Source organism: Schistocerca cancellata, chromosome 2 (assembly GCF_023864275.1).
Source record: "Schistocerca cancellata isolate TAMUIC-IGC-003103 chromosome 2, iqSchCanc2.1, whole genome shotgun sequence".
Lineage (NCBI taxonomy): Eukaryota > Metazoa > Arthropoda > Insecta > Orthoptera > Acrididae > Schistocerca > Schistocerca cancellata.
The window spans coordinates 968,524,495-968,537,323 of NC_064627.1; the positions used below are offsets into that span (position 1 = coordinate 968,524,495).

Below are 12,829 nucleotides of genomic sequence, written 5' to 3' on the forward strand. Positions count from 1 at the left end.
TTTTGGTGATTACCACTTTGCAGTAAAATAATAAAATAAATGCTGTTGTGTGACGATCCCTTAAAACCTCTGCTTCCCTGATAACATCGGCTGGCGAACTGTAATTAAAACTCTACGCTACTTCATGATATTAGCAAAATGTGAGCAACCTGGACAAGTTATCATAGCCCTCTGCGATTCCATCTGACCGAATCCATTGACCCCAACCCCTTTGTTAAGAAGCCGAACGCCAGTGAGTTGGCGTTTGACGTTCGGCCCAATCCACTGGCTGTCTTCTGTTGGGCTTCATTGGCCTAATGTGTACGCGCCTCAAGACGTGTTCAAAAAATGTTCAAATGTGTGTGAAATCTTATGGGACTTAACTGCTAAGGTCATCAGTCCCTAAGCTTACACACTACTTAACCTAAATTATCCCAAGGACAAACACACACACACCCATGCCCAAGGGAGGACTCGAACCTCCGCCGGGATCAGCCGCACAGTCCATGACTGCAGCGCCTGAGACCGCTCGGCTAATCCCGCGCGGCTCAAGACGTGTGCGGTAAGGTTTCGAAGTTGAGTAACTACAGCAGGATACAAGATGACTAACGAAATAAATAGGAGGTTACAGAAGGGAGGCAATTTCTACCAAACAATAAAACATCTGATTTGGAATAATGAAATTTCAGAAGGAGCAAAACTCCTGATGTATAAGAATTATTACTTCCCTATTGTCACCTATGGTGGAGAAACATGGACAATGAAAGAAAGGGACTGGAGCAGACTGCAAGCAGGTGAAATGAAATTTCTCAGAGCAGTTAAGGGAAAAACAAGAATGGACAGAGTAAGGAATGTAGAGATTAGAAAAGACCTCAAACAAGAAAGTATGAGAGAAGAAATTGAAAGAAAGAGATTAAGATGGTATGGGCATGTTAAGAGGATGCATGGGCAGAGACTCCCCAAAATTATGGAAGAACTAAAGATGGATGGGAAAAGACCTAGAGGGCGCCCAAGAACACGGTGGAAAATGGGAGTGAGAATATCTGTTGAAAGGAGAGGTGTGACCTGGCAGCAATTGGAGGAAGAAAAGTGGTGGGAGGACCGAGCCAAATGGAGAGGACTCGTCAGCACCCAGACCCGGCAGTAGCTGGAGCGGGATTCGGATATAGATAGATAGACAAGATGACTTAGACAAAATTTCAGGTTGGTGTGATGAAAGGCAGCTAGCTTGAAATTTAGAGAAACGTAAGTTACAGTGGATGAGTAGCAAAAACAAACCTGTAATGTTGTGATACAACATTGGCAGTGTACTGATTGACACAGTCACGACACGACAGTGTCAGCATTGTGGTAGGGAAGGTGATTGGGCGACGTAGATTTATTGGGAGAATTTTGGGTAATCGTGTTCATCTGTAAAGGAGGCCACATATAGGACGTAGGACGCCAGTGCGACTCTTCCTCGAGCACTGCTCGACTGTTTATCTGCGCCAGGCAGGGTTAAAGGAAGATGTGGAAGCAACTCAGAGATTTGTTACCAGTAGGTTTGCCGGCCGGAGTGGCCGTGCGGTTCTGGGCGCTACAGTGTGGAACCGAGAGGCCGGTACGGTCGCAGGTTCGAATCCTGCCTCGGGCATGGACGTGTGTGATGTCCTTAGATTAGTTAGGTTTAATTAGTTCTAAGTTCTAGGCGACTGATGACCTCAGAAGTTAAGTCGCATAGTGCTCAGAGCCATTTGAACCAACCATTTTTACCAGTAGGTTCGACCAACACGCTGGTTTTCGGGGACTCAGATGGGAAGGTGACATTCTTTTCGAAGAACATCATTGAGAAAACTTAGAGAACCGGCATTTGAAGCTGACTGCAGAACGATTCTACTGCCAACTATTTACATTTCGCACGAGGACTATGAAGATAAGATACGAGAAATTAAAGCTCATACAGAGGCACGAAGGCAGTCTTTTTCCGTCGCTCTGTTTACGAGTGGAATAGGAAAGGAAATGACTAAATTGTTCAAATGGCTCTGAGCACTACGGGACTTAACTGCTGTGGTCATCAGTCCCCTAGAACTTAGAACTACTTAAACCTAACTAACCTAAGAACATCACACACATGCACGCCCGAGGCAGGACTCGAACCTGCGACCGTAGCGGTCGCGCCGTTCCAGACTGTAGCGCCTAGAACCGCTCGGCCACTCCGGCCGGCGGGAATGACTAAAACTGGTACAGGGTACCCTCCGCCACTCACTGTACTGTGGGTTGCAGAGTATGTATGTAGATGTAGATGCAGACATCTAACGCGGCAGTATGGTCCAACGTGGAGAGGCCTAGCAGGACCTGCACTTTGGTCCCCAAGACCACCTCACCTTATTCCTCTGGATTTTTCTGTGTGGCACCGTCTCAAAAGTCACAGAACATAGCATTCCTGTTGGTACGATTGGAGAACTGAAGGAGTCTAGTCAAGGTTCACCAGATGTTAGAGGAGTGTTTGAAAGATATCTTAGCTCACTGCAGAGACCAGTGATCTAATGCATCCGAGTGGGAATATGGTGCATGGAATAGCAGGGAGATGGGACGTGTTGAATCCTTAACGTATTTCTTGCTAATGTGAGCCGTGTATGAACTTACAGTTTAAATGCATTTCTACTAAGTGGGACAATAGTTCATATTACAGTCAATGGTGTCTCGCCACTACCTCTCAGTCGGTTCATTTGAGGATCTATGTTTACTGGAAGGTTTTTTATTGTATAAGTGTCTACTTTGACCTGCGTGTCTTCTCTGTTCATTGTGAGACACGCTGTACAGTAATGGAAAGAAGCTTCTATGGAACCTAACATTTTAGAGAACAAGGTAATAACCAAAGCAGAGATGACAATATTTTAGGACTAATTTTCGGTCCAACAACAATTATTATTACTTAAGACACGTCTGCATTTTACAGACCTGAATAAAAGTACTGATGATGGTACAACTGTGCAGAAACAATTTGGGACATGAAAAAAGAAGAGATGATTGTATAATAGATGGACCTCTATTCCCACGATAGACGCATAGTAGGGCACATCTAAAACCGTGTCCAGGGCCAGGATCAGCACGGACGATCTTCGCCTTTACAAGGCAACAACGCAGCGCATGTGCTCCTAGGCGACGAAGGCAGGTTAGATTCGATTAGTACTTGTTCCACAGATCATGAATACGACACTTCGTAATAATGTGGAACGTGTCCGGTTAATAAAAGGTGTCTATACATGATATTACAATACACAAAATATTACATGACACATAATATTTGTAATTTTTTTGTGGGGGTTGGGGAAATTACCCACTTACTATATCCAAAAATTCGTCTAATGAGTAGAAGGAGTTGCCATAAAGAAGTCTGCAGGATGATCTTGGATGAGCTCCAGCAATTATTCTGATTACACGCTTTTGTGCAATGAACATTCTTTTACTCAATGATGAGTTACCCCCGAATATGATGCCATACGAAAGCAGAGAATGAAAATAGGCGTGGTAAGCTAATTTACTGAGATGTATATCGCCAAAATTTGCAATGACCCTAATAGCATAAGTAGCTGAACTCAAACGTTTCAGCAGATCCTCAGTGTGTTTTTTCCAGTTCAGCCCCTCATCAATGCATACACCTAGAAATTTTGAATATTTTACTTTAGCTACCCATTTCTGATCGAAGTCAATAAATGGCTCTGAGCACTATGTGGCTCAACATCAGAGGTCATCAGTTCCCTAGACTTAGAACTACTTAAACCTAAGGACATCACATACATCCATGCCTGAGGCAGGATTCGAACCTGCGACCGTAGTAGCAGCGCAGTTCCGGACTGGAGCGCCTAGAACCGCTCGGCCACCACGTCCGGCTGATCGAAGTCTATATTTATTAATGGTGTCATTCCATTTACTGTGTGGAACTGTATGTACTATGTTTTGTCAAAGTTTAATGAGAGCCCTTTTGCAGAGAACCACTCAATGATTTTCTGAAAAACATCGTTTACAATTTCACCAGTTAATTCTTGTCTGTTGGGTGTGATAGCTATACTTGTATCATCGGCAAAAAGTACCAGCTTTGCATCTTCGTGAATATAGAATGGCAAGTATATATATTATATATAATATATATTAAGAACAGCGGAGGACCCAAGACCGAACCTTGCGGCACCCCATTCTTGATTGTTCCCCAGTTTGAGAAATCACCAGTTTTTTGCATATTATGTGAACTGCTTATTTCAACTTTCGGCACTGTTCCAGTTAGGTATGATTTAAACAGTTTGAGCGCTGTTCCATTCATACCACAGTACTTGAGTTTATCTAGAAGTATTCCACGATTTACAAAATCAAAGATCCCAACGGGTGACTTCCGGTTACTCAGAGCATTTAATATTTCATTAGTGAAAGTATATATAGCGTTTTCCGTTGAAAAACCTGTCTGGAAACCAAACTGACATTTTGTTAAAACTTTATTTTTACAAAGGTGTTAAGCTACTCTACAATTCGTTACTTTTTCAAGAATTTTTGTTAAGGCAGTCAGAAGAGAGATTGGGCGGTAGTTGTTGACATCAGACGTATCCCCCTTTTTATGCATTGGTTTAACAATGGCATACTTCAGTCTATGTGGGAAAATACCCTGCTCCAGAGAGCTATTACATATGTGGCTAAGAATCCCACTTATGTCTGCAACTTCGCAATTCCATCTGCTGGAATTTGGCTGTTATTCGTGATTAGGGTCCTCCTTCCTCGAAGAAGATTATTACCCGTTCGCCGAATACCGGCTGCCCACGCACGTACCCACACAGATACACATCCAAACACACACACACGCACTAGCAGAGACGCTCAGGTAGAAAGACGTCGGCCCGAGAAGGGATTTTAAAACAGTTTACGAGGCGCCGCAGCCGGCGCGGCTTCCGTTGCGGCGCGTAACATCTTTTTAACGGTCGCGCGCAGCGCCGCGCGCCGGGGGCGAGTTTTAAATTGCCGGCCGGCCCCTCGCGGCCGGCAGGGCCCGGCGGTTGTTTACGCGAGGCGGCCTGGAGCCTGCAGCCTGGAGCCTGCAGCCTGGAGGCGACTACCTGGCCCGCGGCCGTCTTGGAACACAAGGGACGCGCCGCGCTCGGAATGCAGCTGGCGCGCCGAGGCGCTTCCCCTCTCAGCAGTTATTTCAGGGGTGGGCCGGCGCTGCTGCTGCCGCCGCCGCCGCCGCCGCCACACCACTACAAGAAGAAGAGACGGCGCGCTCAGTGAGGCTCCGGCGGCAGCCCGCAGCGGTCCCCGAGCCGCCGTCTTTCCGCCGCCGCACTGCTGCAGGTCAGTACCGCAGCGCCGTACAGCTGGCCCCGGCACTGCCCCCGCGTGCTCTGCTCTGGTCGCGAATCTCCGTCGAGCCGCCGGCGTCTTAGCGGCGCCGCGTGCCCCGGGGGCGGCAGTGCGCGCGATCGATACGCCTCGCGCACAGCCGGCCTCCCCCACGAACCTACGTCACAGAGAATAGGGCGCCTAGATTCCTGACGGGGTTCCGCTATGGCATCGCAAATGGCCCGTCCCTCCTCTGGTAGCCACAATGGCCGACATCGCGAATCAATCCGCGCTCACTGGTAACGCGGAAACGGTACGCGACATACACTAACACATTCAGCAACGTCCTTCTCGAGTCCCCGTGAGTCCATCTGTATACGGGTTGGGTGAGGCACTTCCTCTGTTCCGTATAAAACGGCCCAAGTTTTTACTTATGCGGCCAGTTTCGGAGTTTCACTACGCCATCTTCAGGCGCTTGACCGACGTATGGGAAGAATCCAATCTCATGTGCAATCGAAATAGGGGATGAAACGCCGAAACTGGTTGCATTGCCGGCCAGGGTGGCCGAGCGGTTCTAGGTGCTACAGTCTGGAACCTCGCGGCCGCTACGGTCGCAGGTTAAAATCCTGCCTCGGGCATGGATGTGTGTCATGTCATTAGGTTAGTTAGGTTTAAGTAGTTCTAAGTTCTAGGGGACTGATGACCTCAGCAGTTAAGTCCCACAGTGCTCAGAGCCATTTGAACTGGTTGCATAAGTAAAATAAAATTTGAAATACAGACGGCCGAAGGTGTTTTTGATATGATGTGTAAGTCCTCCTCAGTATGTGGCCCTGTCACTCGTGCAACATGCACCACATTTGTCACCGACTGTAATTTGGACCACAGTCCAGCATGAGTTGGTCTAGGAGGCTTTTATTCAAACAATACGTTCATGAAAGCCTACTATTGTTGTCCCAGTCTGACGGTTTGAACCATCTTTCCACTAGTCTCTCCAACGCAAGCCTCTTCATCTCTGTCTAACAGCTACATCTTACACCCATTTGAATCTGCCTACTTGTGTCCAAACTTCCCTCTCCGAACAGTTGCCTCCGATACCAAATCAACTATTCCTTGGTGCCTCAGCATCTGCCCTGCCAGGACGCGTTCTTAAGTCTAATTTCTTTTCTCCCTATTTCGATTCGTTACCTCTTCATTACTTAATCGACATCATGTTTGATTCCCTGGGCATGATTACGCTATACGACTGTGACGCAATCCTGGACAGAAAGAAGGTCAGCATCGGTCGTAATGGTTCTGCCTTCAACTGACAAAGCAGCTGTCATCAATGCGTTATAAGTAGTCATGTAGACTGAACGTTATTATAACGACACATGTTGACATCTAACTCTGCCATGTACAAGCATTAGTATGTCTACATGACTACTTATAATACACTGTCAATTGAAATCTAGATCTACAATGCGACAAAAAGTATAGACAACATTATGACCGATGCTGACCTTCTTTTGTCCTTGATTACTTAATCAGTCTATCTATTTAATTTTGAACGTTCTTCTGTAACACTACAGTCACACCTTCTTTTCACATATTGTGTTAAATGTTTATCGTCCACGTTCCGCTTCCGCACAAGGCTACACTTCAAACAAATGTCTTCAGAAAAAGACTTCTTAAAATTTAAATTTATATTTCACGTTAGCAAATTTCTGTTTCTTAGAAACACTTTTCTTGCTATAGCCAGTCTACAACCCCACTCGATTGTCGTCTTCTATTTTCTGCATAAATAGCAAAACTCATCTACTGCTTGCAGTGTCTCGTTTCACTATTTAATTGCTCAGCATTGCCTGCGTTAATTCGACTACACTCCGTTACCTACGTTCCACTTTTATTGATGTTCATTTTATAACTCTTTTACTCACGACGTTAGCTGCCCTTCCAAGGTCTTAAAATTTCATTGTCAAACTTCAAAGTTTTTGTTTATAATAATTACATTAATTATCATAATTATTGTTATTATTATGTACCTATTTTCAAGACCGCCACTGTGTTTCCTTAAGACAGTAGGCCTGTACTTACCTCGATATTTTATGTTCTTCTCCCTGAACCCCAGTTCCCATGCCAAATTTATCCGTGCTTTCCTTCATTGTTTGTCCAATGTACGGGTAAATAACACCGCGGATGCGGTACAATCCTGTATCACTACTTTTCCAACTACTGCTTCCCGTTCATGTCATTCAAAAATTACTACTGCAGCCTAGTTCCAACATTAGCTGGTAGAAGCCTGCGGTCGCGTATACCCCAACATTCCTGTTCCACGCTGAAATATATAAAATAAAAAAACACGAAGTAGGTTCTTTTGTATGAAAGAATTGTTAGTCATGTCTCACTGTATGGCTCGGAAGTCAGTTAACTTAGAAACCCTAAGCTACTAGACTTGATTCTTCTTATGAACTGTTTCTAGTTGCGAAAAAAAAAATCTGTTGTAGAGCGTCACTGACAAAGCTTTAGCACAAAAAACAACTGACATATGTTTATTATTAAACAAACTTTAAGTGGGCATAGACACTTTTTCCATTCTTATCATCGTTAGAATCAATTACGACATAGGATAAGCGAACATAACAGGAAAAATCACACCTAGCTAAGTTTTCGTGGTACACGTCTAGTAGCACCACACAAACTTTTATGTCCATTACTTACAGTCAGCGAAATTTATTAGGAGTTCATTTTACAGTCATTTGCCTAATGTGCTCGTAGTGCACGCTGTCATCTTGTGATTTTAGAACCTCACTACTTAAGCCCGTGTTAACTCAGCAATGAAGTACTTGAAAATTTCACCTTCGACAAAATACAGTTTTATCGTTGGTCCCTTCGGTCTAACATGTTTCAGTGCTGTTGTACCATCAGTGAGTTTGTTTTGATTACTTACTTCCACTCTTGTTTATTTCTATGAGCATTGTCTTGGACGATACAATCGCCAATCTCCCACCATTTGTTAACGAGTTTCCTTTTTTGCCCCCAAACTGTGAAGCACGCCTGTACAACTCAACGCTGGCGCACTCAGAAATAAAGCAAATGTGGGGCTAAGCGGGAGAACATCTCACTGGTGATGATGCAACAGCACTGAAATATATTTAGGTCCAAGAGAAAAATAGTATCCGCTTATGACAGCATCCACAAAGTATTTTAAAATGTATACTTATTCTTAGGCAACACGAAAAATCATGTCTTTTTTAACGCAGAAGAAATAAGAATATGAATCACATTTAAAAATAAAGTATTACTGAGGCAGACACTAACATGGTTATTACGGAATAGTGTGAAATTTATCCAGTCGAAGGCTCTCAAACCACTTACCTAGAAATGAAGACACAATAAAATTGTTTAACGAAGTTAAAAGTGTTGCTTTAAAACATCATCCTTCTGACAAGAAACATCCTATTTTCGTGCTTAATACAATTCACGCACAATACGTAAAATGTAGTCTTTGTAAAAAGCATTATCAGTTTATGAAGGATTACATCTATATCTAGAGGTCATCCCTGACATAATGTAAACAATATGAACAATTCTATAGTGGCCGATCAGTTGTGCATACGTACTGAGCACATAAAACATTATTTACGTCTGCCAAAAATGTAAATAACAAGCAAGGTTAGGGGAACCTCTCAATAAATTTGGATCTCCGCCTTCTCCTTCGTCTCGCAATACCTATCTTCATATTCTTCAAGCCTTTGCAAGCCTGTTTTTCCTGTCTGTCTCCAGATGTTCCTTCCTTGTACTGGCTTTCTTCGCCACACCGTCCAAGGTCACACTGACTGCAACAGTCAGTCTCTGCATAGAGCTTCTTTCATCCAGTCCACTGAACGTGCTCTCTTATTTTTCCCGCCCCATTAGTTCATGCTAAGTCTTAACGTCTTTTTCAGATCTCCCAGTCAGCTTTCTCTTGGGCGCCTTTCATTATTAAAAAATATTTCCCCTATTTTTCTCCGTAGATTTTGCTAACACACATTTCTCTCGTGCTTCACTGCTTACGGTCTCCCTTCCGTCTCGCCTTTCAGTGCGATTTCTCTACCACCTTTTTTAGATTTTTATGACAAGGACCAGTTGTCGATGTTCGCAACCTCAACTGTATTTTTGACTCCATCTTTAGACAGCTGCAGCAGCATTCTGTATAATTCGCAAGTCACTACACGGTAAAAAGTGGAGAGTACTTCTAACTAACGTTGCAGTTTTCTGTTCTATTCCACTCCGGTACAGACAGTGAGAGAGGGAGAAGTGAATGTAACTCACGGCACGAACCCTAATCTCTCTCATCGTCTCGATCCCTACCTGAGATGTACTAGGGTGATAGCGGAATTGTGACAGTCTCCCTCAAACAGCGATTCTCTAAATTTATCCAGTCGGGTTTCGCGAAAACAGCGTCGCCCTTCTTCCAAAGATTTTCATGTAACTTCTCAAAGCATTTCTGTTAAGCTTTCGTATGGGTGATACTCATCCGTAACGATCCTAGCAACACGTCACTGAAATTATTAGGTATCCGTTCTCATGCGTACTTGTTAGGGACAGGAGATACTGGATAAACACTGCGCGCACTGGAGTGTTATCTGTGATTTCGTTTGCAGATGCCCTCTTCTCTCATTAACGGGGTGATTTCACATTATTGACAGACATGTTATGTTATCCGTTATGTAAACTGCTACTAGATGACAAACTGATTGAGGTGTAAAGCTCATAAACGTCATTGTAGTTCTTACGAATGGAGTTGCAGCTCAGCAACGCCTAGAGATAAAACCCTAAAATAAATTATTGTTGTAATTTAAAAACAATATTCCTAATCTGGTGATTTAACATGTATGTTATTTTCTACATCTCACACGATGGTATTCGTTGTGGGACATCGATATATTTCGAAACTGTAATTCAGGGCGGTGACAACTTTCGCTCATAGTGGAGTTAATTTCGTAATGTACATACAAAAAGATTACAGTCATGTCTAGTTCCTCTTCCCCTCAGTAATCACTCATTTATTTTACGTGATTTTCACATTCGCAAGTCACTACACGGTAAAAAGTGGAGAGTACTTCTAACTAACGTTAGCGGTTTTCTGTTCTGTTCCACTCCGGTACATACAGTGAGAGAGGGATTTATGTTATAAGTAAATTAAATTAAGTTTAGCATGCAGACCAGCAACGCTTGCTTCATTCACTATTTACAATGCACAAGTGACTGATGAGACTGATGTCACAACTATTTTAGAATTCTCTTCTTGAATGATTGTTCTAGATATTTTCTTCCTCTTAACTTTGAAGCCCTTCTGTCCGTATATGCTTACAAATAATTTTATGTTTGGAACAAAACATAATTTATCCTTTCTTTTATTACCCAGACATGTTTCGCTGAAGTTTCAGCATTATTATTGGGCTTTTATTTTCTGTATTGTTGCCACATTCTGGGGTTTTTCTGTTCTTTTTTATTTTTTGTGTCACAGCTGTTTTCCTTTCACAGTATAATTTTTTCTGTTTTCTGTTTTTTTCTTCACTGTGAGAAACTGCAAAACTGTCGCTGTTGCTGTTTACAAACTAGCAGCAAAACGTCGCTGTCAAAGGATAACAACTGTAAAGCGGAACATAAAAGACCTGGAAACCCACAGTACGTGGTAATAAGAAGGAAAATGAAATCCCACTGATGATGTTGAAACTTAAGTGAAACCTGTGTAGGTGATAGAAGAGAAGACGAATTGTATTTTGCTTAAGACGGATCCCGTCCAAAAACAAATTTATTTATAGGGGTTATTTATGTTTTCCTTGGACTTATACGTTATGCAGAAGGAATTACACATAACGTTCTAGCTGTATTCGGCATTCAATGTAACAAAATAACGCTGTATATTTGTGTTTTTCTAATTACAATCAATAAAATTTTACTTAGTAACAAGTTTTGTAAAGTAGACAATTATATTTTTAAGCGTTTACAAACAAGTAATAATAGTTTTAATGATTTTGTAGCAGTCAGAAAAACCACGAAAGAGTAAAATATGTAATTATCGTTTACTAGTATGCCAGCAGACTAAAATAATATAAGCTACCGTACCAGTATTTTATGGATACTAAAGCTGAGAGGTTTTTTTTGCTCTAATTCTTTTATTTACAAATATGCATTAAATACCGCTTTCATGTACAGGAAGTTAATATTTTAAATGTCAAAGATCGCTCAGCGACGCTGAATAACAAATGATATTATAAACGTAACTACGAAGTTAATTAGCTAATAGAAGAATGCAGTTTGTTCTCATATATAGTTACAATAAATACATTCCGATTTGCAGTTTCCAGTAATAATAAACGTGCTCATATTCAACGGCTCGAGAGCATATCTATCGTTTACTATATATTTGAAGCAGCAATACATTCAATGCACGTTTCTCCACGTTTAATGCTTCTGATCTTAAGTATGTCGCTCCAAAATGCTGCGACACATTTCTAAGTTAAAATAAAGTAAAAAAAAATACTTGTTTGATGCAGCTCTCCACGCTATTCATTGCTGAGCAAGTCTCTCCACCTCCGAATAACTACTGCAACAGACGTTCATTTAAACCTGCAAACTGTACTTGTCTCATGGCCTCCCTCTGCAATTTCTTACCCCCACCCCCTCACAAACACGAACACATCCCCCCCCCCCCCAGTACTGAAGTGACGATGCTTTAATGTCTCAGAATGTGTCCTATCAAATCAAGTTATGCCACAAATTTTTCTCCCCAATCCTATTCTGTAACTCCTCATTAGTTACGCGATACACCCATTTAATCTTCAGCATTCTTCTGTACCACCACATTTCATAAGATTCTACTCTTTACTTGTCTGAACTTTTTATTGTCCACATTTCACTTCCGTGAAAGGTCACAAGAAAAGACTTCCTGACACTGAAATTTACACTCGATGTCAACAAATTTCTCGCTTTTATCTTACATTCTCCTTTCCAGACACCGTTCACTCCGTTCAACTGTACCTCCAAGTGTCTGACAATTACAACGTCATCGTCAAACTTTTCTACAATTCTTCTTGATTTCCTTCACAGCTTGTTCAATGTACACACTAAATAACATTGGGAATAGGCTACGAGCCTGTCTCGTCCAATCCCTTCTAAACCTCTGCTTTCCTTTCATGCCCTCCGACACTTGTAGCAGCCTTCTGTTTCTGTAAAAGATGCAGATAACCTTTCGCTCCCCGTATTTTATCCCAGTAACATACAGAAATTTAAAGAATGTATGTAAAAAGGTATGTACGCTTTTAAAAATAGGTGATACGCCCGGAGTCGATTTGGCAAAATAGCATCGTACATGAAACTTCCTGGCACATTAAAACTGTGTGCCGGACAGAGACTCGAACTCGGGACATTTGCCTTACGCGGGGAAACGCTCTACCATCTCAACTACCCAAGCACGACTGACGACCCCTCCCCACAGCTTTACTTCGAGCAGTACCTCGTCTCCTACCTTCCATACTTCGAGTCTCGGTCCGGCACACAGTTTCATCTGCCAAGAAGTCTC

The 12,829-nt window shown here is 42.6% G+C and overlaps 1 long non-coding RNA gene across 1 annotated transcript in view; it reads left to right on the forward strand.

Moving 5' to 3' along the window:
- The first annotated feature begins 5,212 nt into the window (after positions 1-5,212).
- Positions 5,213-12,829, forward strand: part of LOC126162928 (uncharacterized) — a 145,831-nt gene continuing 138,214 nt past the window's right edge. The window contains exon 1 of the long non-coding RNA XR_007535134.1: positions 5,213-5,295. This is a non-coding gene — a long non-coding RNA (uncharacterized LOC126162928). The remainder of the gene's footprint in view (positions 5,296-12,829) is intronic.